The following is a 6,144-nucleotide window of genomic DNA, read 5'->3' as shown; positions in this document are numbered from 1 at the left end:
CTTGGGAGTTTTCTCATTGACTTCAATGCAGCCACGATTTCAACTTTTTTAATTGGAAAGCAAATTAAAGAGATTCAAGTGGATGGCTCAAAGAATTTTCACCTCTAAGATATTGGAATCTAGTCTAGATTGGTAGTGACCAGATGTTTTTATTCTCTAATAGGGATTCAGTGGTCAATGGGAAGTGAGTTGGTGGTCTGAATCAAATTCCTATTGGACAGATGTGTGTATCAGAAATCTCCCACAGCTTCTGAAGGGATGCCAAGGATGGAATTGACATTATTTAGTTTTCTTCTCTCCCTGCTAGAGCAATATGATCCATCCAGGCTGGCCCTGAAGCACGCTGGGAGAAGCTTATGTTGCTCCTTCATATTTTGTATCTTTTCAGAGTACAGAGAGGGTAGAGAACTTCAGTTTCTACTGAGAATGGCAGATATTTTAAAAAAATCCATCGCCAGTGGTGATCCATGACATGGTCCCTGCGTTAGCCCTGTGAATGTTACCAAATGCGTGACAAATACATGGCTCATTTTCTTTTGCTTCCTGGTGACCCTCAAATCTCTAAATGCCAAATGAATTAAATTGCTATGAAATTAGAGTCAAACAAAACTAACTGCAACAATAAAACCCAGAACAATCTGCATTTCCATGGCATTTTTGTTATAATTAAAAATATTCATAGAGTTTTACAAAGCATGAAATTACCTCCTATTTCTGTAACATAGTAGAATCCTGGTATCAACTCAGGGAGAAAGTCCAGAGCACTGGGAGACTGCACATTTTACTTCCAAAAGATATCTATAGAACTGTTCGAGTATATGCTGAGTGTCCGCTGAAACTGCTAAGAAAATGTTTGAGTGGCCTGATGCTTTTGGACTAGACAGCTCTGACATTTTCTGTCAGCTTAGGAAATCTGTGCTTGGCAGGAGGTATATCAATACAGCAGCAAAATGACATTATGAGGGCTTTATCCGAAACAAAGGTGTTTACAAATGCAATACTGTAAGCTATAATAACTAATTGTGAAGCTTTTATTGAACTCTGCATGGAAAATGCATCTGTCAAGTAAACTGTCAGAGGACATTACCCAGATAATAAAATTTGCATTCTTAAACGGGATTATGAAATACTGAAAGGAAAGTATCTTAATAAAGAAGTTTTCAGAAATGGAATACACTCAAAAGAAATTAGGAATAGTTGGAACCTCAAAAGATCTGGTTTAAGGATTCTGTTATCTTCACACTGGTTTAGCAGCATATTTCCTACTCACCCTCCCACGTAGCCCCTCTGAAGTCAGTGGGACTAGTCACAGAATAAGGTACTATTTATTCATTGTAAGGGCATCAGGATCTGGCCCATGGATAACAGAGGGATTCAAGATTCCAGAATTCATATCTGAACTATAAATATTCCGAAGTTCAGGACAAGGCTATTCAGGCTACTAAATGTATGAAATTTGGTCCTGGTTCAGGTTTGGATTCAACAACACTGACCCCTTCAGACTTCATTAGATGTCTGCACCCAGGGATTTTATGCAGGCTCATCTCTAGATTGGAGATTGCTGGTTTTGGATAGTTTGTTGACTGGAAGGACTTTGTGATTTTTCATTGCAATAGTTGGATGGTTAGAAAAAAAGCACAGAAACTAACAAATTCAAAATTGTGAAAAGCAAATTATAGTAGGGTTTGCCGTAAAGTATTAGATTATGGAAGGGCTCATAAAAGACTTCATAGCCTGAGACATCTGCAGTCTCGTCATTCTGAGCAAAATATTAATGTTCTAATATCAAGATGATGACATTGCACTGAAAGCCAAAGACCAAATAACTACCTTGACCTGAGAAATGAGGAAGAACTGGCTGACGACAAACAATTTGCAAACCAACAGACAGAAAATTGCAATCTTATGGCTTATTGTGCAGCACATACAAATGATATTCTAAGTCTCATAGACAGAACAGTAAGGTTTCTGCCTATCATCATGTCATTGATCCATCCCACATGAATCAAAGCAACATGTTATTTATAAAGAAACGATATTGATCTTTTCATCAGGTCATTGATGCAATGGAAATGGGAAGGAATAAATGTCTTGCCAGTGTGGCAACATATCTCATTCTTTTTGACTTGTTGCAACTAAAGGGGAAGGTACTAAACTTCATCAACAATGGCTAATCACTTATAAAATGTTCAATTTCCTCAATATGAAAACTCCAAAGCTTCCTTGTAAAGGTCTCACTAGCAGACAATATATTGAACCAAGATTGACAAGAAACCTTTGAGGGGGATGGTGAAAAAAAAGAGATTGGAATTGTTATTTAGAAATTAACATCAATCCCAGAAAAGAAATTCAAATGGCTGAGAATATTCTGCTAAATCATCATCCATACAAGAGACATCTTTAGATGGATACAGTTGAAACTGATGAAGCATCAGTGAATAGTCTACTGAGCTTTGTACTGGTGGCTAGCTACCTTGATGGACCTCATGCACCGTTCTACAAACTAACCTGGTGCTGAACTGAAATACAAATGCTCAAGAAATGTTCATCAGCATCAGCACAAGAAAATTATTTCAATAGTTAGTAAAAATAAATACCTAAAATTATAGTGATATCAGATCACATTGTCAGGTAATACATCCTGTGCTAAAAAACATTTTTACTTTCAATTGAGTATTGCAAAGAGCTTCACAATATTAATTAATTAAGCCTCACAGCATTCCTCTTACAGGAAAATACTACCATCTCCATTTTACAGATGGGTAAACTGAGGCCCAACTATGTTAAATAAATTGCCTGAGTCAGTACTTGCCCTGAGTCAGGTTTGTACTCAGGCAGCTAGCCCAACCTTGCCATTTTAAACATGCTAGTTCAAGCAGAGATAGCATGAGTCTGTCTACCTGAGTTGGGAAGTGCACTCCCAGCTGCTGTGTAGACATAAACTCACTGTAGACCGATGGTTACGCACATAAGCAAAACATACTGTAGTTCCCTATTGGCTGTGCATATGGGAAATCACACAAAAATGTGATCTAATTAATTCCTGGGCATAGTCAACATAATATTAAATATAAAGGCTCACCTTTACCAATGGTATAAGCATGGGCTAGCTTATTAAAGCTGAAGAATTACACATTGCTTAATCAACACTGAGCTGCTAAAATTAGCAGAGACCCACAACCTCCTGTTTAGCTTAATTGTTCTCCTCTGATGAAAACAAATACGCCAATATTTAAGAACTGTAAAGATCTTCCAAAAATATGTATTATTCCAAGGACATATTTTTCAGAAAAATATCAATATTAATGCAGCACATTAAATTAGATTAGCCAGGGGTTACAAAGTATGTTATTCTGTATGAAATCCAATGCATTTACTTCTCTGCTAGCCTTTCTGAATAAATTAGTGCCCCTGCAGTAGAATTTAATTGGTATCAAAGATATCTCTGCTGCTTTGTATTTTACAGCGAGCAAGGAAAAACCTTCCATGAATTTTACTTCCCTCTAGGAATATGAATGTCATTAGAAACTAATGGCAATTAAAGCATGTTGCTAATGTAGTCACATTTGCAATGAAATCATTGAGCTAGTGGAATCTCTCTATTAACCCACAACACTCAGGCAGCTTGCAAAATTTGTCTGCGAAGGATGATGGGAGATGTCTAAAAAAAAGTAGGTGCCGATACTGCAAGTCCTTGCAAGATGCTCATGGTTGTTCCACTACGATGCAAGTGGATAATATGGATAGGTGCAAATAAAGCTAAACACTAGGGACAGTTCTCCGCTATGATGGGAAGTAAATCTGAACTTCTCTTGCTCCCTTATTTGCAAGAGCACCAAGTAAAGAAGTAGCAGGGCACGGGTGAAGGATAGGTATAGGTAAGGCTGTAAGTACAGGTATATTAATGAGACTCTTAGCTACATACACCCCTCTTTGGTCCTATTTGGAGTAGCTTGGTGGCTTCACAGCAGCACTTATTAATGCAGCATTTAGTTCCCCACTCTCCTTGGCCCGCTCTTCATTTTTACTTTGTCCTATTACATGCAACACCCTATACCCAGGCTGTGGTAGATCATATACATAGGTAGCTACCATGGTAAATCTAGATTTCACTAGATCTCTATGTCTGAGTGTCTCTCTCTCTCTTTCTCTGACTCCAATCTTAACCCCGAGAAGAAGGCTGCTTCCATCCACTTGAGATTCCAGAGTTTTGGGTTGTGGCTATCTGCCTGACAGACGACTGGTGAAAATATTCGTTATGGAGGCAGAGAAAAAGCCAGGTCTCTGAGGGAGGTGGGCCCTTCAGGCCTTGCTCTCCAGTGCGTGTGGGGCAGGATCAGTGTCTTTATGCTGGCACAGTGAGAGGGAGGTGGGGGGTGCAGAGTGAGCTCACTCTGCAGCAGTGGCTTCTGTCTTGCTGGGCCCAGTTCTCTGCTCCCACTCATTAGCTGTCACCCCTCACAGATTCGGAGGAGCCCACCTTGACATTCTGTACCTTGGGGGAACACCCAGCACCCCCATGTTCATCCTTAGAATATGATTGTGTGGTATCCAATGCAAAGTTTGTCATGTCAGGTGTCTTCGGAAGGCTCATGATGCACTGAGCATTGTTGTTATAGTAATGTTATAGGTTGTAATTTCACGTTTATAGTTATGAGGCTGAAAATGCATCCTCATGGCTTAAAATAGGCCCAGGCAAAATTCTCCAAGAGCAGGGTGATCGTTCACACCTCATCAGGGCACTTATGGGACAAACCCAGCCCAACCTCACAGGAACAAAGGACACTGGCCTAGGAAGCAACAAAGGATCTGTTGGACTCTTGAGTGAGCCACCTCCCTTCCTGTGGTCAGTTTGGGGCTGCGATGAGGTAAAGCTCACCTGACTCTGAAGGGGGGGGGGGGGGAGACAAAGCCAAGAGAGAGGAAAGAACATGATAAAAGGGAGAGACGTTTGCCATGCTCTTCCTCTCTCTTCCACCTACATCTATAGACATCACCACCAAGCGACTGAAGCGCTTATCAAAGGGGAGAGCCTGGCTGAAGAGCAACCAACCAGTCTGTGGTGAGAAGCATGTAAATTTGTAAGGGCACTGAAAGTGTTAAAAGCAAAACACATTCTAAGCTGATCTTATTTCATTTGACCAAATCTGACTTGTGCTTTGACTTATAATCACTTAAAATCGATCTTTGTAGTTAATAAGTCTGTTTGTTTATTCTACCTGAAGCAGTGCTTTTGGTTAGAAGTGTGTCTGAGACTCCCCTTGGGATAACAAGCCTGGTGCATAATAATTTCTTTGTTAAACTGATAAACTCATATAAGCTTGTAGTGTCCAGCAGGAATAACTGGACACTGCAAGAGGGAGGTTCCTAGGGTTGTGTCTGGGACTGAAGATATTGGCTAGTGTCATTGGGTTGCACAATCCAAGGAGAGCTTACAGGCCAGAGGCTGTGCCTGAACAGCCCAGGAATGGGGATTCTCACAGCAGAGCAGGGTAAGGCTGGCTCCCAGAGTCAAGGACTGGAGTGACCTAGCAGATCACCAGTCCGGGTAACACCAGGGGAATGTCATACCCACCACATTTACTGAGAAAAATCCAGTCCTTCCAAGCCTGCCTGTAAGTGAATTGTCAGTAGACTTGAAATAAGATTTTGAAACACTGCCACCTTGTGTTAGGTAAAGATTATAACACTTGTAAAATAGACCCCGAGAGGTGAAAGTGTTAGCTGTTGTTTCTGGGTTGTTTTTTTTAAGTTGTAAAAAACAACTGATATCACAGCAGCAGAAACAGACTGCTGCAAATAAATGATTGTAATAAAGGAATCAAACACTTCACACAAGGCTTTAAATGCTGCAGTAACAGTACTGTCAGCTATTACTGTAGATGTTTTTAAATGGAGTACGACACAGCAGAGATGACATCTCCCATTAGGGATGAAATACTAAATGCTTTCAGACTAGCCAGTTCTCAAAAAGCACCAAAAGCTGAAACAGCATTTTCTCTCTATTCCCTGTGTGAAAGGAAAATAGATTATCAATATTATTCATTATGGTGCTTATCTGAAAGGAGGCTATGACCCTTTGTGATTTGATGATGGAAAGGATAACCGCAGCAAAGCAAAGGGGAAACAGGGAGGGAATTGTTT

The sequence above is a fragment of the Malaclemys terrapin genome, chromosome 1 (genome assembly GCF_027887155.1).
Source record: "Malaclemys terrapin pileata isolate rMalTer1 chromosome 1, rMalTer1.hap1, whole genome shotgun sequence".
NCBI classification, from domain to species: Eukaryota; Metazoa; Chordata; order Testudines; family Emydidae; genus Malaclemys; species Malaclemys terrapin.
Note: the sequence above shows the minus strand (reverse complement) of the source record.